Raw genomic sequence first — 24125 nt, 5'->3', positions numbered from 1 at the left:
CAAATTTCTGCAGCATTGAAGGTCCCCAAGAACACAGTGCCCTCCATCATTCTTAAATGGAAGAAGTTCGGAATCACCAAGACTCTTCCTAGAGCTGCCCACCCAGCCAAACTGACTAATCAGGGGAGAAGTGCCTTGGTCAGGGAGGTGACCAAGAACCTGATGGTCAATCTGACAGAACTCCAGAGTTCCTCTGTAGAGATGGGAGAACCTTCCAGAAGGACAACCGTCTCTGCAGCACTCCACCAGTCAGGTCTTTATGTTAGAGTGGCCAGACGCAAGCCTGCTTGGAGTTTGGAGTTTGCCAAAGAGCACCTAAAAGACTTTCAGACCATGAGAAACAAGATTCTCTGGTCAGATGAAACCATGATTGAACTCTGGCCTGAATGCCAAGCATCACATCTGAAGAAAACCTGGTACCATATCTATGGTGAAGCAGCATCATGCTGTGGGGATGTTTTTCAGCGGCAGGGACTGGGAGACTAATCAGGATCGAGGGAAAGATGAACGGAGCATGATTTTAACCTGTTTCAGAGCGCTCAGGACCTCAGACTGGGGTGAAGATTCACCTTCCAACAGGACAACAACCCTAAGCACGCAGCCAAGACAACGGAGGAGTGGCTTCGGGACAAGTTTCAATGTCCTTGAGTGGCCCAGCTAGAGCCTGCACTAGAATCTGATCTAACATTTCTTGAGAGACCTGAAAATAGCTGTGCAGCAACGCTCTCCATCTATCCTGACAGAGCTTGAGAGGATCTGCAGAGAAGTATGGGAGAAACTCACCAAATACAGGTGTGCCAAGCTTGTAGCATCATACCCAAGAAGAATTGAGGCTGTAATCGCTGCCAAAGGTGCTCCAACAAAATACTGAGTAAAGGGTCTGAATACTTATGTAAATTTCATGTTTAAAAATGTCTAAAAAACTGTTTTTGCTTTGCCGTTATGGAGTATTGTTTGTAGTATTGGATACATTTTTGAACAGGGCTGTAATATAACAATGTGGAAAACGTCAACATGTCTAAAATACTTTCCGAATGCACTGTATTTAACAGATGTTTTTGCGGGTGTAGTGAAATTCAACAATGCAGTTGTATCACATTCTCAATGCTCACAAAAATGATTGTATGAAATAAATCAAAACTTGTTGCTCACAAGTGTAGCAGGTTTTGAACTCTGCTAACAACGTTTCCACTCTGAAAATGACAGTGGTAAATTACTGTAACACCTGCATTAACATAAATGAATGTAACCTAATGATTGGTATAAACATAAAAATGCATGTTTTACAAATGGTAGGCTACCAAATGGGTATTCATAGGGTACTATTCTACTTGGCGGGAATAGGAGGATGGCACCGGTCCTGATCAGCGTTGATTAGTCTATATAATAAGAAAATATTCCGTATCAAATTATACCATGCCAGGTTGGAGAGGATTGGCTCATTGTCCATTTGACACATTTGTGCATTCATTATAGGCTTCAGAGCCAGAACAACCTTGTCAGCTGCTGTTGAATAATTCATGAATAGTCAGACATATCCAACCTTTTTATTTATTTACCAGCAAGCAATCAAAACGAGCCACGCATACATTTTTTATTTTTTATTGAACTGCCATAGCCTATAGCCCTCTACACCCCCGCACATCTAGCAATTAGCTGCTCGAGAAAGTTGGAAAGAGGAGATGTAGAAAGTTGAATAGATAGTTAGCAAAACAATTGCTTATAATCATTAGTAAACATTCCCGCTGTTAGGTAAAGTTCAACTACATGAAAATAAAGATAAAATATATACAAAAATGAATATAGGCCTATTTAAACGGTTTTGCTGGTTATTTTATTTTCATGACGGTCTCTATCCATAACCGTCAGTTACATGGTTATTCAATTACTGTCACAGCCCTACGACAGATATTTTGTGCTATTTTGTGTCCAATTCAGAATTCTTTACATATATATATAATGAAACATTTTAAAATTACATTTTTCTACACTGAATTCTCATAAATTGCCATCCAAAAGAGGAAATATCCAATAACTATGTTGATTTCTTACATTGTGACAATAATGACACATCATGATTATGGTTCAGATAAGTGTTCAGATAAGCATTAGATTCCCTTTTTCCACCCTATTTCGGCCGATACCGATATAGCTTTAAAAAGCCTATATCGACCGATTTTAATGTCTGTGAACCAATATATTGTTCGGGCTCTAATTAAAATGGTTGCTGTACGCCAGACAGGAATCTCACTCTCACTTGCTCATATGTTTAAATTAGAAAACAGGATGAGTTTACAGCCTTTGAAAAATGGGAAATTATTGATGGATTACAAGGCATTTTATTATACAGATAATCTGACTGAATTGTCTGATTAGTCGAGTGTTGCATTGAGAGCTATACTGTTGTTTAATTCTTCAACCAGCTGCACTGGAAGCCATGCTCACAGATAGGAATACTTAGGAATAGCACCCTGATGGAGATTTGAAGACTGAACCATATTGATTTTTAAAGGAATGTTCCACTCAAAATACTATCGAACTGTGTCATTAGCTGGTCTAGTTGTAGTGTAGTGCTGCCACCCCCAGACCACATTTGTCCCTGGAGGCAGCAATTCCATCCCCCAATCCTCAACTCACATTCTCTGCTTTATCCCTCTCATCGATCTCCCAATCTACATTACTATCCTAAATTTGTCAATAAAATTTGTCAGTTAAAATACCTTAACTATACACTCAGTGGCCTGTCTGTAGGACCGAACCATTTTTGTGAACAGGGTGGTGTACCTAATAAACTAACCATTGAGTGTATATAATATAGATTTTTTTGTGGCTGTAGGACATTGGGGAATAAACTATGCTTTATTTATAAGGAGCACGTGTGCACCTAAAGTTGAAAAATATAGGCGCACACAAAGAGATTTATAAGCACAATTACAAATATTTGAGGTAATAAAGCTAGAATCAAACATTTTTCAAGGTGCAAAAAATCCAGGTGCATTAAGGTGCCTATGCGAGTTAAATAGACTCAATGTAGAGCCCTGTACCCCCACGGGAGTTGTGGCATAATCCTGCTACTCTGATACTGATGGATTTAGGATGATGAGACGTGTGTATTTAACCCACAAGGGGTACAGGATTAACACCACAAGCAACCAGAAGAATGTCTCTGTCTATGTCCGTCTCTCTTTCTCTAACACATACACACACTCTCTTTCGCTCTCTTTCTTTTGGTCATTATCTCTTTTTCTACCTCTCAACGCCCCTTTACACCCCCCACTCCCCTCCCCCAGTGTCCTGGCATTGTCCTCTAAATTACCCCAATAATGAGATTACAGTGTTTCCCACTCCTGAAGGGATGGAGAAAAAGGAAGGGAAGTAGAGAAGGGGGATAGCGAGAACGTTAGAGAGTGATTCTGGGAGAATGTGATAGCGAGCGGGAGATAAGGATCAGCGCTGCAGAAATGCACTCTTGGGCCGTGAGTAATTATTCTGTCCCCAGTAACATTAGCTGTCGTGATAATGGAATATGCACAGAGATTGATACCCTGGGTTCCGGTCAGAAAAGGAAGGATCATTTAAACAGGGTGCACTCTCGTAGTCACCACATCAGTACGGACTCGAATGTATTGTGTATACACACACCTCATCTGTACACGCACGTGCTCTGGACGCACGCACACACACACACAGGTCAGGTTGGGTGTTTGTTAACACACAAACCTCTGTGTGAAAAGGCCACAGGGGAGGAACAATTATGTCCTACTTACCCAAAATGGCTTGGCTTTTGACCAAGCCATTGGCTGTAATTTTGGACTATCGCATAGTGTCTTGTTTCATTGTTGCAATAAAAATGTTTTGAACAGGAAAGATAACATATTTTTTCTTTTAATGTCTCATTTCCTCTCAGGTCGAACCAGCTGTAGGACAGGGTCACTCTGATAAAGGGCAGGTTAGAGGAGGTCAAACTGCCCCTTTAGATGGTGGACATCATCATCTCAGAATGGATTGTCAGTTCACTGTTCGCACTCATTATTTGAGTTGTTTATTTTAGGTTCAGTTTTCACTTGAATAATTACAGGTTGTGGTTTAAAAAAAATGTGATGGACATTCCAAAGATACTGTATCTTTTTCTAAATATTTCCTGAATCGTCTTGAATTTAAATGGAAATTCCCCAAACCCTGTAAAATTGGAACAATATCTCAACATACATTATAGAAACCTCCCCATCAGTAGCAGCAGCTGTGACTATTTTAAACATGGCATGTTCAGAATTAGCCCTGGCCATGTCCCCTCCTGAATACTTAACCAGGGAAGCAGAGTTACTTGGAGTCGCTCTGAGCACTGATGCCCATTTGTCAGCCAGATCCTCGCCGGCGATACGGACGTAGGGGTTGAAAGTTGAACACCACTGAAGTCATCCTTAATTCATGAGCAGGCCATATCTGTCCTCACTCACGTCCCACCCCACCCCAGCCTTCCCCGAACCCCTGAGGTCACACGGGGAGGGGGGGGGGGGGGGGGGGACAGAACAAAGCATTGCGGTTCGCACGGACGCTCACACCGTTACAGGGGGAAATAGTAATTCACAGTGTGACGCGAATCTCTAATGACACCGGCTCGCAGAGCGCTAATAAGTCTGAGAATCCTCCTGTCACTCCTCATCACCGCAGCGACTGGACATTTCTCAAAGAGTGCAGGGCCCCAAAACACTGCCCTAGGATCTGCCTGTGTAAAGTGGAGAAATGACAGCCCTCGACGAGTTGTAAATTAATTGAGTCTGCGACCTTGTTGGCGGTAAGTTGAAGTAAGTCTGAGTCCCGACAGCAAGAGACTGATGTAGCCCTATGTCTTACAGCGGTTTAGTCCCAACAAGGTCTTCAAGTTGTCATCAATGGATTTGAACCAGAATACCAATCCTTTTATAGATGTGATCTGATGCAAGTATTTACCAACAGAGTGATATAAATAACTTATTTTAATACCTCAGGAAGTTGTTCTTGCCATCATGACTTTGATTCATCTATAGGCTATCAATATTACTAACTTATCAATTTGCCATCATACTTTGATGACTTTGTGTAGTGGCTTTACTCATAGACTAGAGTGATTTTGGCAGAACCTAGGACTATGCTGATCCCCATGCCAAGGTGTCAGGCTGTGAACGTTGTAATATATCACTAAACTGGCCCCCTATGCCCCCAGCGCTGTCCAGCACACAGAGGAGATACACACACACACACACACATACAGATGACCAACACACACTCATGGGTACACACACACACACACCCAAAGAGCACAGGGGTAGACAGAGGAGAGCAGTGCCAACCAGGTACCCTGAGCCTCCTAATGCTTCCAACAAGGGACAGGGAATATGGGTCATTCCTCTGCCAACCAGCCAAAAGGATGGTAGGGATACACAGGAGGGACATCACTAAAATTAGATACTTCTGGAGAACATGGCTGCTTCTTTTTACTCTTGAAGTAATCGGAGAATATTAAAGGCACATTACAGTTTTAATTCAGTTTGACTTGGAGTAATTTTTACAAATATTTGACTCGCCATGGAGAAATATGTTTTATCTCTGAGATAATCATAACAATGGCAAAGAAAGCATCCTTTGTGTTATGAGAACAATTTGTCATATGCTACTACTCGTAGTGTTTGATTGAAAATATTGGCCCTTGGTGAAGCCTACTCAGTAATACACACACTATTAATACACACACACACACACACGAGTTAACTGGGTGATGTAAAGTGATCCATCCAGTAAGGTCTCTCTACCCCGAGGGAGAAGCGACAAGTTCCATCAGAAAATGTCTGAACTTCTGGCAGTCTCCCACTTTCAGACTAGACAATAGGGTATCATTCGGGCTGGTGATTAACGGGGGTGAGGTGGAGGTGGAGGGGGGGTTCATTTTGTGAAACAAGTCGCCTGTCTACCTATCCAGGGTTTTGTTTGAGAGATGGCCTTTAGCTGTGCCACTGTTGTTTCATAACTCAAAGCATTGATCCGTTCCTTTCTCTGTTCTACTCTTTCTTCTGTCTCTCACAAAGACTGTGTCCCAAATGGCACACTATTTCATATATAGTGCACAAATTTTGACCAGTGGCCACAGGGCTTTGATCAGAAGTAGTGCACTATGTAGGGAATAAGGTTCAATTTGGGATGAAACCAGAGTTAAGAGACTTCTGACTGGGGGGAGGAGGGGCTGAATTACTGAGAAGCTAAATAAAGAGTGTCACCCAGAGATCAATGAGGTCTGATGGGTCTAGGTGACTGTTTATGATGAGAGGGGGGAGGGGGGACTCTCATGAGTGAAGTTGGCTATTAGAATCAGTTTTGTAGCCTTGAAACCTCAGACTTTAGGTGTAGTGAAAAGGTACTAGAGAGAAACTTTCGGGCTGAAGTATTAATATGGAAATCCACATTGAGGTCTCTTCAATGTGATCGCAAAGCCTAATTCCATTGGTTGGCCTAGGTCACTGGGGAGTGATTAGCAAATACTGTAACTTTGAATAGAGAATGAAGCAGGGTGAGCTTGATTTGGAAAGAAGGCTTTCAGAAAGAAAAAAAAATCTCCGGAAGGCGGTAGGTACAGTTGAAGTCGGAAGTTTAAATACACTTAGGTTGGAGTCATTAAAACTAGTTTTTCAACCACTCCATGAATTTCTTGTTAACAAACTATAGTTTTGGCTCTGTTAGGACATCTACTTTGTGCATGACACAAGTCGTTTTTCCAACAATTGTTTACAGAGAGATTATTTCACTTATAATTCACTGTTTCCCAATTTCAGTGGGTCAGAAGTTTACATACACTAAGTTGACTGTGTCTTTAAAAAGCTTGGAAAATTCCAGAACATTATGTCATGGCTTTAGAAGCTTCTGATAGGCTAATTGGCATCATTTGAGTCAATTGGAGGTGTACCTGTGGATGTATTTCAAGGCCTACCTTCAAACTCGGTGCCTCTTTGCTTGACATCATGGGAAAATCAAAATAAATCAGCCAAGACCCAGAAAAAAATGGGAGACCTCCACAAGTCTGATTCATCCTTGGGAGCAATTTCCAAACGCCTGAAGGTACCACGTTCATCTGTACAAACAATAGTACACAAGTATAAACACCATGGGACCACACAGCCATACTTCCCAGGAAGGAGATACGTTCTGTCTCCAAGAGATGAATGTACTTTGGTGCGAAAAGTGCAATCAATCACAGAACAACAGCAAAAGACCTTGTGAAGATGCTGGATGAAACAGGTATAAAAGTATCTATATCCACAGTAAAACGAGTCCTATATTGACATAACATGAAAGGCCACTCAGCAAGGAAGAAGCCACTGCTCCAAAACCACCAATAAAAAGCGAGACTTCGGTTTGCAACTGCACATGGGGACAAAGATTGTACTTTTTGGAGAAATATCCTCTGGTCTGATGAAACAAAAATAGAACTGTTTGGCCGTAATTACCATCGTTATGTTTGGAGGAGAAATGGGGTGGGCTTGCAAGCCGAAGAACACCATCCCATCCGTGAAGCACGGGGATGGCAGCATCATGTTGTGGGGGTGCTTTGCTGCAGGAGGGACTGGTGTACTTCACAAAATAGATGGCATCATGACTCAGTTAATAGACCAAAATTCACCCAACTTATTTTAGGAAGCTTGTGGAAGGCCACTCAAAACATTTGACCCAAGTTTTAAGGCAATGCTACCAAATACTCATTGTGTATGTAAACTTCTGACCCACTGGGAATGTGATGAAAGAAATAAAAGCTGAAATAAATCATTCTCTCTTCTATTATTCTGACATTTCACATTCTTATAATAAAGTGGTGATCCTAACTGACCTAAGACACAGGGTATTTTTACTAGGATTAAATGTCAGGAATAGTGAAAAACTGAGTTTAAATGTATTTGGCTAAGGTGTATTTAAACTTCCGACTACAACTGTAATTGAACTGAGGAAAAGGCACTTTTCATAACTTATGAAGCAAAAAGAAGACATGAAGGACTTTGGCTTAATGGTTGTGGTCTGTAGATTTGACAGTGTTTTTTTTAAATCATATTTTACAAGGATTTGTCTTGAAGTGTGCAAAGTTTGCCTCGACGTCCACTTTGGAGGGCACCAGAGTTTATTTGGGGAGAGTTCAACAATTGTGGGTGCGCGCACACACAAACACACTGACTGTGTGCGTTAGATCTGTGGAGACAAATTAATGGCAGCCTCTCCTCTCTAGCCTCATTATCAGTAATAGGAGTTTCACCTGCCCAAGTAGAGGACAGCAGTAATCAGTCATCCTGTCGCCCAGTCGGACTGACCGTCAGTCACTCACACATGCATAGGCACATACACTCACACAGAGACACACAGTTGAAAACACAAACATGTGCACATCCACATTCACAGACACAAACTGAATTTTTTTTGTATTTATTTTATTTATTTCACCTTCATTTAACCAGGTAGGCCAGTTGAGAACAAGTTCTCATTTACAACTGCGACCTGGCCAAGATAAAGCAAAGCAGTGTGACAAAAACAACAACACAGAGTTGCACATAAACAAACGTACAGTCTATAACACAATAGAAAAATCTATGTACAGTGTATGCAAATGTAGAGGATTAGGGAGGTAAGGCAGTAAATAGGCCATAGATGCATCATAATTACAATTTAGCATTAACACTGGAGTGATAGATGTGCAGATGATGATGTCCAAGTAGAGATACTGGGGTGCAAAAGAGCAAGAAGATTAATAGCAATATGTGGATGAGGTAGTTGAATTGACCTTAACCAACTTTCGGTTATTAAGTCAAGCTTTATTTATACAGCACATTTCAGACATGGAATGCAACGCAATGTGCTTCACAGGAAAGACAAATAAAACACTATGAAAATAAAAGCTGAGATATTTACTACACAACAAACCCAAGATAAAAATACAAAAGAATGACAAAAACTGAACAACTAAAAATCACCCTAAGGAAAAGCAAAGCTAAAAATAAGTTTTAAGATATTTTAAATATGTCCACAAAATACTTTCTCTCTCCAAGGCAATGGGTCATAAAAATAGCTCAACCCTTACTGTTGGTGTGATACCATGTGACCTAGCAGGACTAGAAAAGTACTTATCTCCTCTCTTACTCTCTTAACTCTTGACCAAACAGGATTGCCACAGGCCCTGGATCTTTGCCTTTAATGGCCAAAACTGGTAACTGATAAATTAGGGAAAAAGTACCTTTTAGAGAATAGTCTGTAATCCAGTGCAGAAATTGGGACGAAAGTGCCCATGCACTAAACAGGATCAGAATAATAATTGGTCTTTAGGAAATATATATACAATGAGCAAAGTGATCATTCTGTTTTTATGTGGCTGCTATGAAAGTGAACTGTTTGCGTGTGTTCAGGGGTGTGTTCATTCCGCCGATTCTGTTGAAAAACGTTTCTTAAATGGAAGCAAACAGAACAAAACGGAGATAACATAACTGAATTTGTCTAATAGAAACTCTCATTTGCAACCTTTGGCCTAAAGAATACACCCAAAATCAGCTAAATGCAGGCAAGAGTGTGCAAGGCCGTATTGAATGTGTCACTGTCTGTCACCTTGATTATTCAAAATTCTCTCGAACTGTGCAACTACGTTATAAACTTTAATTCATAGGCTAGGTTGTAGCAACCTCATGATGAGTAGAGAGAAAATTAGAGTATCATGTAGTAGCCTACACCTATCGATGTTGCATTGAGCTGGGTGAGTTGAATATGAATGACAGTCATCCTACATGCTGGAATAGAAATAAGGCCATGCTCATAAAACAAATAATCATCCCCCCTCATTTTAAACGGCACCAACCGCCACTGGCCTGAATACACTCATGACTCAATTCTATGCACACAAATTATGATCTGCGTATCTGAATTGCTTTGTGAAAGCCTAACACTGTAATATCGTATTTTATAATTTAGCTATACATGTTGGCAGTAGTAACTAGTAACAATTCAATTACAGTTGAAGTCGGAAGTTTAAAAACACCTTAGCCAAATACATTTCAACTCAGTTTCACAATTCCTGACATTTAATCAGAGTAAAAAAATCCCTGTTTTAGGTCAGTTAGGATCACCACTTTTTTTTAAGAATGTGAAATGTCCGAATAATTGTAGAGAGAATGATTTATTTCTGCTTTTATTTCCTTCATCACATTCCCAGTGGGTCAGAAGTGTACATACACTCAATCAGTTTGACAGCATTGCCTTTAAATTGTTTAACTTGGGTCAGACGTTTTCGGGTAGCCTTCCACAAGCTTCCCACAATGAGTTGGGTGAATTTTGGCCCATTCCTCCTGACAGAGCTGGTGTAACTGAGTCAGGTTGTAGGCCTCCTTGCTCGCACACACTTTTTTAGTTCAGCCCACAAATTTTCTATAGGATTGCGGTCAGAGCTTTGTGATGGCCACTCCAATACCTTGACTTTGTTGTCCTTAAGCCATTTTGCCACAACTTTGGAAGTATGCTTGGGGTCATTGTCCATTTGGAAGACTCATTTGCGACCAAGATTTAACTTGATGTCTTGAGATGTTGCTTCAATTTTTCCCCTCCTCATGATGCCATCTATATTGTGAAGTGCACCAGTCTTCCTGCAGCAACGCACCCCCACAACATGATGCTGCCATCCCGTGCTTCACGGTTGGGATGGTGTTCTTCGGCTTGCAAACCTCCCCCTTTTCCCTCCAAACATAACTATGGTAATTATGGCCAAACAGTTCTATTTTTGTTTCATCAGACCAGAGGATATTTCTCCAAAAAGTACGATCTTTGTCCTCCTGTGCAGTTGAAAACCGTAGTCTGGACTCGTAGGACTCGTTTTACTGTGAATATAGATACTTTTGTATCTATTTCCTCCAGCATCTTCACAAGGTCCTTTGCTGTTGTTCTGGGATTGATTTACACATCTCCTTCCTGAGCTGTATGACGGCTGCGTGGTCCCGTGGTGTTTATACATGCGCACTATTGTTTGTACAGATGAACGTGGTACCTTCAGGCATTTGTAAATTGCTCCCAAGAATGAACCAGACTCGTGGAGGTCTACAATTTTATTTCTGAGGTCTTGGCTGATTACTTATGATTTTTCCGTATTGTCAAGCAAATAGGCACTGAGTTTGAAGGTAGGCCTTTAAAATACATCCTGATACACCTCCAAAGGACTCAAATTATGTCAATTAGCCTATCAGAAGCTTCTAAAGCCATGACATAATTTTCTGGAATTTTCCAAGCTGTTTAAAAGCACCGTCAACTCAGTGTATGCAAACTTCTGACCCACTGGAATTGTGATACAGTGAAATAATCTATCTGTAAACAATTGTTGGAAAAATGACTTGTGTCATGCACAATGTAGATGTCCTAACCGACTTGCCAAAACTATAGTTTGTTAACAAGAAATTTGGCGAGTGGTTGAAAAACGAGTTTAATGACTCCAACCTAAGTGTACGTAAACTTCCGACTTCAACTGTACAAGCTTTCAAATGATGCCCACCTGACAGTAATTCTGTAAAGGCGTAGATGCAGGGCTGAGTTCTTAACAACTACAGTTGTGCGTTTCTGTTGTTCCTCAACTGCACAACTAGGAGATCTTTTTTTTTTTAAAGCACCTCATAGTTGAAGACTCATCTTTGAGTCATAAGTGAATTGAAATTACTTAGGAACTGTGCACACTTTGGAGAGGTCTTTGGCTACTTGGAAACACCAGTTAGACCTCTCCCTCAAACCCTTGTCATTTTCTTTGTCTTAAATTGCACCTACCCCAAATATTTCACAAATATTCTTGTCATGTTACTGAATTTATCCAGAGGATTTTCAGATTTTGTTTTCAACAAATGCTGAGAAAAGTACAGTAAATGTAAAGTGCACATAAAATAAAAAGTGTAATGTTGGGATTCAGTCTTGTCAGGTGAATTGTTGTCCTCACCTTTAGTCTAATAATTTTTCCATAATCTCCAAACTGTTCCCTTTTAATTCCCACCATGGTTATGCATATGGTTTCCATATTTCTCCTGTAAGAAACATTTACATTTAGCCGTATCCGTATAGGCCAATTCCCATGGGTGTAATGGGTTAATAGCATTAGTTAATCGCAATTAATCACAGCGAATTTGCTCAAATATGGCACAAAAGAAAGATGTTTTCATTTTTAATGCAGTGCATTCAGTTAGAGGCTTTGATTGTAAGGTATGGGAACACAACATTTTGTTTTGATAGTATTTTCGCCATAAACAACAGAAAGTTAACTAACTGTAAACTAGGTATTCTCCCAGTGTTCAAGTCGGCCTACTCCCTTTTATCAATGTTCTTGAAGTTTAACACTTGCTCACAGCAGACACGCAATCTCTCTTTCTCACACAAACAAACACACAGCTTTAAGTACTGTTAAAGCTTCAGGCATTCTAAATGAGTTTGACTAGGAAAAAATAATACTGGCTCTAAACAACAGAAAAGATTTTGGCTGCCCTTAAGTTTTGCTTTATCATATTTGGTTAACATTACACAATATGTTTTATGGCAGAATGTAATCGTCTCTTGTAGAATTACTTAACTCGGTGGAACATGATGGGGCGCTCATTAGGATAATACCCAGCATGCTTTGCAACCACACATTTGTATGTTTACATTTTGGTAATTTAGCAGATACTGACAGACACTGTGCATTCAACTAAGGTAGATGAACATCACATGTAAAACGTTTACATAACAGTTACTGAGAATGTTGTGGTAGTTAAGCCGGTCTGTTGGTTAGTTCATTATACCTTTAATCCCTGCTGGTTTAGGAGCTGGCAGAGAAGCTCATGGATGAGTAAGAAGCAGATGGGGGCACAATGCTCCCTATTGAAATCTTCACTATACTATTATTAATTGGAAATAAAACGTTGAAATGTAAAGAAGTGCTTTTTTAAATGTAGTAGTTAGGATGAATGCAATTTAAAGAGCACAATTGATTCATTTGGGAAGTACTTGTTCTAATTGAGTATAAATATTTATTTAAAAAATATATATATCAATATGTATTTCATGTCAAAATGAAGGTCAAAAAAATAATTATAATTATTTTATTTTATTTAACCTTCATTTTGACATGGAATACATATTGAGACCCAAGTCTCTTTTCCAAATGCACCCTGTATAATAAAATATAAAACACATTAAACACTAAATGTATACTGAATAAAACAATAAATGCAACAAGCAATTTTTTTTTACTGAGTTACAGTTCATTTAAGGAAATCAGTCAATTAAAATAAATTCATTAGGCACTAATCTAGGGATTTCACATAACTGGGTAGGGGCACGGTCATGGGTGGGCACACCCACTTGGGAGCCAGGCCCACCCACTTGGGAGCCAGGCCCACCCACTGGGAAGCCAGGCCCAACCAATCAGAATATTTATTTCCACACAAAAGGGCTTTATATACAGTGCATTCGGAAAGTATTCAGACCCCTTGACTTTTTCCTAGTTTTGTTACTTTATAACCTTATTCTAAAATTGCTTGAATTCTTTCCCCTCATAAATCTACACACAAAACTGAATAAGGACAAAGCAAAAACAGGTTTTTATAAATGTTTGCATTTATAACTCAAATGTAAAAAATACAAAAAACAGACCCTTTGCTATGAGACTTGAAATTGAGCTCAGGTGCATCCTGTTCCCATTGATCATCCTTGAGCTGTTTCTACAACTTGATTGGAGTCCACCTGTGGTAAATGCAATTGATTGGACATGATTTGGAAAGGCACATCTGGCTATAAAAGTTCCCCCAGTTGACAGTGCATGTAAGAGCAGAAACCAGGCCATGAGATCGAAGGAATTGTCCATAGAGCTCTGAGACAGGGTACAAAAAAATGTCTGCAGCATTGAAGGTCCCCAAGAACACAGTGCCTCCATCATTCTTAACTGGAAGAAGTTTGGAACCACCCAGACTCTTCCTAGAACTGGCCACCTAAAGGACAGACCATGAAAAACAAGATGCTCTGGTCTAATGAAACCAAGATTGAACTCTTTGGCCTGAATGCCAAGCGTCACGTCTGGAGTTAACATGGCACCATCCTTACCATGAAGCATGGTGGTGGCAGCGTCATGCCTTGGGGATGTTTTTCAGCGGCAGGGACTGGGAGACTAGTCAGGATCGGGGGAAAGATTATCAGAGTAAGGTACAGAGAGATCCTTGAAGAAAACCTGCTCCAGAGTGCTCAGGACCTCAGACTGGGCAAAGGTTCACCTTCCATCAGGACAGCAACCCTAAGCACATAGCCACGACAACGCAGGAGTGACTTCGGGACAAGTTTCAATGTCCTTGAGTGGCCCAGCCAGAGCCCGTACTTGAACATCTCTGGAGAGACCTGAAAATCGCTGTGCAGCGATGCTCCCCATCCAACCTGACAGAGCTTCAAAGGATCTGCAGAGAAGAATGAGAGAAACCCCCCAAATACAGGTGTGCCAAGCTTGTAGCGTCATACCCAGGACAATTTGAGGCTGTAATCGCTGCCAAAGGTGCTTCAACAAAGTACTGAGTAAAGGGCAAGGAAAGTGGGATACCTAGTCAGTTGAACAACTGAATGCATTCAACTGAAATGTGTCTATCCTATTATGCAAATGTAATATTTAAAAGCATGTTTGTGCTTTGTCATTATGGGGTATTGTGTGTAGATTGATGAGGAAACATTTGTTTTAATCCATTTTAGATTAAGGTTGTAACGTAAAAAAAATGTGGAAAAAGTCAAGGGTTCTGAATACTTTCCAAATACACTGTATACAGTTGAAGTCGGAAGTTTACATACACTTAGGTTGGAGTCATTAAAACTCGTTTTTCAACCACTCCACAAATTTCTTGTTAGCAAACTATAGTTTTGACAAATCAGTCAGGACATCCACTTTGTGCATGACACAAGTAATTTTTCCAGCAATTGTTTACAGACAGATTATTTCACTTATAATTCACTATCACAATTCCAGTGGGTAAAAAGTTTACATACACTAAGTTGACTGTGCCTTTAAACAGTTTGGAAAATTCCAGAAAATGATGTCATGGCTTAAGAAGCTTCTGATAGGCTAATTGACATCATTTGAGTCAATTGGAGGTGTACCTGTGGATGTATTTCAAGGCCTACCTTCAAACTCAGTGCCTATTTGCTTGACATCATGGGAAAATCAAAATAAATCAGCCAAGACCTAAAAAAAAAAAATTGTAGACATCCACAAGTCTGGTTCATCCTTGGGAGCAATTTCCAAATGCCTGAATGTACCACATTCTTCTGTACAAACAATAGTACGCAAGTATGAAAACCATGGGACCACGCAGCCGTCATACCGCTCAGGAAGGAGAAGCGTTCTGTCTCCAAGAAATGAACGCACTTTGGTGAGAAAAGTGCAAATCAATCCCAGAACAACAGCAAAGGACCTTGTGAAGATGCAGGAGGAAATAGATACCAAAGTATCTATATCCACAGTAAAACGTGTCCTACGAGTCCAGACTACGGTTTGCAACTGCACATTGGGACAAAGATCGTACTTTTTGGAGAAATGTCCTCTGGTCTGATGAAACAAAAATAGAACTGTTTGGCAATAATGACCAGCGTTCTGTTTGGAGGAAAAAGGGGGAGGCTTGCAAGCCGAAGAACACCATCCCATCTGTTGAAGCACGGGGTTGCAGCATCATGTTGTGGAGGTACTTTGCTGCAGGAGGGACTGGTGCACTTCACAAAATAGATGGCATCATGGGGGTGGAAAATATGTGGATTTATTGAAGCATCATCTCAAGACATCAGTCAGGAAGCTAAAGCTTGGTCGCAAATGGGTCTTCCAAATGGACAAGGACCCCAAGCATACATCCAAAGTTGTGGCAATATGGCTTAAGGACAACAAAGTCAAGGTATTGGAGTGGCCATCACAAAGCACTGGCCTCAATCCTGTAGAACATTTGTGGGAAGAACTGAAAAAGCGTGTGCGAGCAAGGAGGCCTACAAACCTGACTCAGTTACTCCAGCTCTGTCAGGAAGAATGGGACAAAATTCACCAACTTATTGCGGGAAGCTTGTGGAAGGCTACCTGAAATGTTTGACCCAAGTTAAACAATATAAAGGCAATGCTACCTAATTCTAATTGAGTGTATGTAAACTTCTGATCCACTGGGAATGTGATGAAACAAATAAAAGCTTAAATAAATCATTCTCTCTACTATTATTCGGACATTTCACATTCTTACAATAAAGTGGTGATCCTAACTGACCAAAGACAGGGATTTTTTGTTAGGATTAAACGTCAGGAATGGAGTTCAAATGTATTTGGCTAAGGTGTATTTAAACTTCCGACTTCAACTGTAGATATTGTGTGATAGAGCAGTGTGCAGTGCAATGGCGATTGCATCGTCTTAGGATATATTGAGGTAGTAAGCAAATTGAAGTGGATCTAGGGTGTCAGGTAAGGTTGAGGTCAAATGATCCTTAACTAGCCTCTCAACTTGACTTGATGCTTATTTATAAAACCCTCTTAGGCCTCACTCCCCCCTATCTGAGATTTCTACTGAAGCCTTCATCCTTCACATACAACACCTGTTCTGCCAGTCAGATTCTGTTAAAGGTCCCCAATGCGCACACATCCCTGGGTCGCTCGTCTTTTCAGTTTGCTACAGCTAGCAACTGGAACGTCCTGCAACAAACACTCAATCACTTAATTCAAAGACTCAATCATAGACACTCTTACTGACAGTTGTGGCTGCTTTATGTGATTATTGTTGTCTCTACCTTCTTGCCATTTGTGCTCAATAATGTTTGTACCGTGTTTTGTGCTGCTACCATGTTGTGTTGATACCATGTTGTTGTCATGTTGTGTAGCTTCCATGCTATGTTGTTGTCTTAGGTATCTCTTTATTTAGTGTTGTCTCTCTTGTCGTGATGTGTGTTTTGTCCTATATTTATACTTTTTTATTTTTAATCCCAGCCCCCATCCCTGCAGGAGGCCTTTTGCCTTTTGGTAGGCCGTCACTGTAAATAAGAATTTGTTCTTAAGTGACTTGCCTATTTAAATAAAGGTTAAGTAAAACAAAATGTTATTTAAATTATGACGACAGAAGTGAGTGCTATAATTATTTAGTTCAGTTACCTGTGCCTTCTTGGGTCCAGGAACAATGATGGACATCTTGAAGCAAGTGGGTACAGCAGACTGGGATATGTCCGTAAAAACTCCAGCCAGCTGGTCTGCGCATGCTCTGAGGACTCGGCTAGGGATGCCGGCATCCCTGCGAGGGTTAACACTCTTAAATGTCTTACTCACTTTGGCCACAGGGAACGAGAGCCCACAGTCCTTGGGAGCGGGCCAGGTCGGTGGCACTGTGTTATCTTCAAAGTGGGCGAAGAAGGTGTTTAGCTTTTCTGGGAGCAAGACGTCGGTGTCCATGGCGTGGCTGGTTTATTCTTTGTAATCCGTGATTGTCTGTAGACCCTGCCACATACATCTCGTGTCTGAGTGCTTGAATTGTGACTCCACTTTGACTCTATACTGATGTTTTGCCTGTTTGATTGTTTTACGGATGGAATAACTTCACTGTTTGTATTCAACCATATTGGGGGTGTGTGAGGGGAATACTACCGAACAATTTACAATGACTACCGAACAATTTACAATGACTCGTCGTGGAGCACTCCACGTCCCCTGCTACTCAGAAGCCCCTGTGATGAGGGGAAGGTCTGACCCTGGCGTGGCCCTGTGTTCTGCTCCACTAAATAGCACAGTAGCACGGGTATTATTCCATTATTGCATCTGGTTTGCTTCATTCTGACTGATGGGCACTGCTGACAAATGGCATTTTCTCAGAGCATGCAACCCTTCCTATAGGCCTAACTCCTTCTCTTTTTGCTCGGTTCCACCTCAACCCCTACTTCCTTTACTGTTTCAATATATATATTTCTGTAAACAATATGGGGATAGCTCACCCTTGCCCTCCATAAGGCCATGTTGCTTTCATCCAGATATTCAAACAGTAAAGAGGTGGATAGGCAAAAGCAATATGGCCTCAGAGAGGGCAAAGTAGAACAATCAGCATATTGCTTACATCAATCCAGTCCTTTCAGATCTGTGCATACCAAATGTGTAGGAGTTCAGGAAAAGGGGCTAGGGCCAGAACCTCTTTGAGAAAAGGAAAGGAGGAAGATGAGGAGAGGTGTAGTAGAGAGGTGCAGAGAAAGGGAGGGAGGGAGAGAGCGAGCGAGATGGCTTTGGTCTGCTGCATAATAATTCAAAGAGATTATTATTCAAATGAAGACAACCTTTCAGCAGAAAGAGGGGAGAAGATAAGAAAGGGAGGGAGGCAAACAAGAAGCCAGCTCTAATTTACAACTCACTCCAACTGCAATTGCCACCATCTCATGGCCCATGCATGAACTTAAAAGATGATGGTGATTCTCTCGTAATTCAAAGTAGTGTTAGGGTCTACATTCGTCTCCCCTGCCCAACAGTAACCCAATCTTTTCCACTCCAGAACCAAAGTCCCTATCTACTGACTGGCTGACTGTTTTAGTCCTGGTCTGTCCTTTTCTCAGGACCAGGTTGTTGTTAAAACTCTCTTGCAACGTACCCCGACCTCGTAATTTAGAGCCCAATTTCAAGGGACACTGCCTCACCTGAAGGAGAGGGAGGGGAAGGGAGAGAGATGGAGAGGAAGAGAAACGTTTGGAAGGAGAGTTACGCCTCCCTTTTTTCCCCATGATGCATTGGGACTATCCCTTCAAGTCTGACAGCGTGACTCACAATCCGACCCCTTTATGCCCGTCTCATATACACACACACACGCTGTTAATTAGCCAAACACAGAAACACAGAAGCCATCTCCACATCGCTGCACTGGGGGTGTGTGAGGGAGATACTACTGATGCCAGCACATCTCTTATCTGAACTACACTGAACAAAATAAATGAAACATGCAACAATTTAAAAGATTTTACTGAGTTACAGTTCAAATAAGGAAATCAGTCAATTGGAAGAAAATAATTAGACCCTAGTCTTCTGTTGGTGACAGATACTTTAAAAAAAAGTAGGAGCATGGATTAGAAAACCAGTCAGTATCTGGTGTGATCACCATTTGCCTCATGCAGCGCAACACATCTCTGTCGCATAGAGTTGATCAGGCTGTTGATTGTGGCCTATGGAATGTTGTCCCACTCCTCCTCAATGGCAGTGCAAAGTTGCTGGATATTGGCAGGAATTGGAACACGATGTCGTACACGTCAACCAAGACCATCCCAAACATGCTCAATGGGTGACATGTCTGGTGACTATGCAGGCCATGGAAGAACTGGGACATTTTCAGCTTCCAGCAGTGCATTATCATGCTGAAACCTGAGGTTATGGCGGCAGATGAATGGCACGACAATTGGCCTCAAGATAACGCTGTCTGCCCGGTACAATTGAAACTGGGATTAATCCGTGAAGAGCACACTTCTACAGCGTGCCAGTGGCCATCGAAGGTGAGCATTTGACCACTAAAGTTAATTACAACGCCGAACTGCAGTCAGGTCAAGACCCTGGTAAGGACGACGAGCACGCAGATGAGCTTCCCTGAAACGGTTTCTGACAGTTTGTGCAGAAATTATTTGCTTGTGCAAACCCACAGTTTCATCAGCTTAGACGAATGTGGAGACTGGCGTGTTTACACGTGGTCTGCGGTTGTGAGGCCGGTTGGATGTACTGCCAAATTCTCTAAAAACAACGTTGGAGGAGGCTTATGGTAGAGAAATTAACATGAAATTATCTGGTAACAGCTCTCTTGGACATTCCTGCAGTCAGCATGCCAATTGCACACTCCCTCAAAACTTGAGACACCGGTGGCATAGTGGTGTGTGACTAAACTGCACATTCTAGTGGAATTGTATTGTCCAAGGTGCACATGTGTAATGATCAACTTCTTGATATGCCCCACCTGTCAGATGGATGGATTATCTTGGCAAAGGAGAAATGCTCAATAACGGATTAAAACTAATTTGTACACACAATTTCAGAGAAATATGTTTTTTGTGCATTTCTGGGGTTGTTTATTTCAGCTCATGAAACATGGGATCAACACCTTACATGTTGCATTTAGTTTTGTTGAGTATAAAAACTAAAATATTTAGTTTTGTTTTTTCTGGAGGGTACAAGAAGGGTACAAGACATTTTTGGAGTGGTCCAAAAACTAGTTTTAATGACTCCAACCTAAGTGTATGTAACTTCCAATGTAACTTCCCGAACTGTATGTAAGAATGTGAAGACTGCTCCCTGTTCACCCATGACTGCATGGCCACGAACGCTTCCAACTCAATCATCAAGTTTGCAGATGACACAACAGTAGTAAGCACACTAGAGCACAGCCTGATTACCAACAATGATGAGACAGCCTACAGGGAGGAGGTGAATCAAATCAAATCAAATTTTATTTATCACATACACCTGGTTAGCAGATGTTAATGCGAGTGTAGCGAAATGCTTATGCTTCTAGTTCTGACAATGCAGTAATAACCAATGAGTAATCTAACCTAACAATTCCACAACTACTACCTTATACACACAAGTGTAAAGGGATAAAGAGTATGTACATAAAGATATATGAATGAGTGATGGTACAGAACGGCATAGGCAAGATGCAGTAGATGGTATAGAGTACAGTATATACATATGAGATGAGTAATGTAGGGTATATAAACATAAAGTGGCATAGTTTAAAGTGGCTAGTGATACATGTATTACATAAAGATGGCAAGATGCAGTAGATGATATATAGTACAGTATATACATATGAGATGAGTAATGTAGGCTATGTAACCATTATATTAAGTGGCATTGTGGCATTGTTTAAAGCCCTGGCGGAGAGGTGCCAGGATAATAACCTCTCCCTTAATGTCAACAAAATAAAGGAGCTGATTGTAGACTTCAGGAAACGCCCCTATCCACATCGATGGGACCACAGTGGAGAAGGTGAAAAGCTTCAAGTTCCTCGGGCAAACACATCACTGACAATCTGAAATATTCCGTCCACACAGACAGTGTGGTGAAGAAGGCGCAACAGCGCATATCGCCCCATGATGACAGAAGAGTACTACGGGGCAATAGTAATTTAGTTCAGTTACCTTTGCCTTCTTGGGTACAGGAACAATGGTGGCCATCGTGAAGCATGTGGGGACAGCAGACTGGGATAAACCCCAATAGCTTTATAGTCTCTTTCTTATTATGAGGGTTTTGAAATATGAGGTGTTTAAATCCCATTTGACAACCTGCCTTTTTAGCTTGGCCTTTAATCAATGATGTGTTTTGTGTTCTTTGATTCTGTGTTAGCTTAAAAATATATTGTTTTAAGTGTGTTGCTATTTTAAATGCACTTCAAATAAAGTTTGTGTTGAAGTTTGATATTCGATATTGGATCTTTAATTGATGAAATGAAGAGTCGTATGAATATAGACTCCGTTAACTTTATAGTCAGTCTATCCTTCTTATTAAGATGTTTTAAAATGTATGAACTACTGGTTATAGGCTTACTAAATACATTTTTGAGCTCTGTTTTTATCATGACCGGTGAGCCAACTCCAGCAATACCATTACCTGTCCTTCCTAGTACCATCCAACTCGATGGTACTAGGATGACCAGGGATGGATAGCCATCGGATGGTGTCAAGTCTTTAGTATTTGAAACTTTTTTTTTTAACTACCTTTTATTTTTATTTTTTGGGTCTGCATACTGCAATTCAGCTTTTAGCTGTGAATGTGTACAAGACAGCCTAACTAATAATACAACCTTCATTGAATTAATTGTACTACTTTCTAAGAAATGAATGTGAAGACTTGAATGTGATACAGTACAAACAAATCTTTATACAGATCCATTATACAGAGACAACGGAAATGTGTTAGCACTTGCCGTCACAGGTACCTATCCCCACCACACAATTACTCACATTACAGTCTGGGAGCAGCACAGGGTCAACTTAGGGGCACATCGGTACAGCAACCCTCCGATGCATGTCTCCCTGACCATTTTATTTTACTGATCTGTCCTCTCTCTCTCTTCCAGGGTTACTTTTTGCTGTTTGAGTCCCTGCTCTACGCCAGAGACCTCTACCTGGCCGAAGGGGGCTCAGGTGAGACACACACACACACACTTTACCTTACTGAATTTATTGACCCTAAACCCTCATAAAATGAATAATACACTCCAATGCAAATAGCTTATAATCTACATGCCTGTATAAATATCATATCCCCCCCCACCACCCAAAAAATAAACAAACAACATAAAAAATACTTGTTAATAGGCTAGATCAGGTTTTTTACCATCTCTCTTTTGCCCTACCTATTGTGGTTGATAATATTGTGGGTGGAGCTTAAAATGGCATTAGATGTTGCATGACCATCATGTGACCACAACACCTGAGCAGAGCTATCAGGCAGCTTTTTTTTCTGGTATGGACACACATGGACATGGATGCAAACACACAGGAATGGATACGCACACACACTTCAGTACTGGTCCACCGAATGCCCCCTGTAGGAAGTGTAGTGGAAGGCAGTAGCCATCCAAAGCCAGTTCAGTGTGGTTTTATATGTACATTTACAACATTTTATTGTGCGTGCCTGTCTTCGGAGCCTTATCTCCGGCCGTGCATGCCATTTTGCATTTTACTGTGTATCGATTTAAATTCAAAAAGGGTTTTAAATTACAGGAGAAATCACTGAAGCGCAAAGCCACTGCAGTTGATGCATTGCAAAGGTCTGTTCTCTTATTTATGGCTTTCTTTGATGTGCGTATGTGTAAGCACACTAGAGCACAGACGATAAATTGAAAATTAGACACCAACATTGTCTTCATCTTACCGAAGCAACTTTTCTTACGTCACATCATTTTTTTTCCCCCACTCGATTTGCGTACTGATTGAGCAATGCTGGAAGTAATCTCTTGTGGAAAGAAACACATAACAACTGGTATTGTAGTTTAGCGTCTGTCAATAGACTGGGATGCGACGACTACCGAAGAACTTTGTTCTGGTGCGCAGATCTTTCGTCACATGACCGTTTGGACAGATCACGCTTAAAAAGTTAAAAAGACATCATATCATTCTAGATCCTATTTTAACAGGTTGCACATCAAAATGTAAATCATGCATTCTCCGGACGTTAAATGAAATAGCAAACTTATTTGTTTTAATCATCCCATCTCCATAGTCTTACTTCTCAAAGGCACTGGGAAAAGTTGGTCAAGAAACCTACCACAAATGGAAATGAACTGTGCATTAAAAGTGAAACAAATAGATGTATTTATCATTATCGAGCAAAATGGGTCAGTTTATTGAGATACAACTTTTTGTCCATACCGGCCCAGCTCTAGTGTGTACACATATTAACAGATTGTACACAGTAAAGTATTTCACTGCTTTTCTGCCTTTCTGCCTGTGTGTTTTTGTACCATTTACTGTGTGTGTGTGTAGCCCATGCCGGCATGTGCAACGCACTGGTGTGTGAGAGAGCATATGGACATTCAGGGTCAGCTCCTGTCTGTCACTGGCCAAGCTTAATGATTTGTGACAAACAGGGCCTCACACGGGGTAGTTCCGAGATGCTGCCTTTTGCTGCAGAAAGATCACACACCTGGAGAGGGAAGGGGGAGGGGGAGGTAGAAAGAGAAAAAGGTGGGGAGAAGAGGATGCAGACTAGAGGGAGAGAAGGAAAGAGCAATTAAGATGAGAAAATGTGAGGGCAGAGAGCGGGATGGATAGAGAAAACGAGATGAAGAGGAAAGAGGGGGCAGAGCCAGATGAGGGGAGCAGAGGGCATGGAGAGAAAGAATGAAGGATAAAGAGTATAGGTAAGATACTGAATCCCCACCTCTGATTTCTCTTGGTTGGAAGTCATTATATGTCAAGCATTCTCTTATAACTCTTTTTGGGGTTTCTTAATTTCACTGATGGGCATGTGCGTGTGTGTACATTCATGTGTGTTATTTCTCCATCTCCTGGGTTGCAGTAGTGTGTGTTTTACATTAGTGTGTTTCAGAAGTTCTACCTAGCACATTAACCTCTTCATCCCTAAATGTGTCCCCATTCACCAGAGCAGTCAAGGGATAAGG

General features: G+C 41.0%; 1 pseudogene; it reads left to right on the top strand.

Annotated features, from left to right (window-relative positions):
- Positions 1-24125, top strand: part of LOC109895301 (protein arginine N-methyltransferase 3-like) — a 114249-nt pseudogene that overhangs the window by 32197 nt on the left and 57927 nt on the right.

Source organism: Oncorhynchus kisutch, linkage group LG8 (assembly GCF_002021735.2).
Source record: "Oncorhynchus kisutch isolate 150728-3 linkage group LG8, Okis_V2, whole genome shotgun sequence".
NCBI lineage: Eukaryota > Metazoa > Chordata > Actinopteri > Salmoniformes > Salmonidae > Oncorhynchus > Oncorhynchus kisutch.
This window is presented reverse-complemented; position numbering and strand designations above follow the sequence as displayed.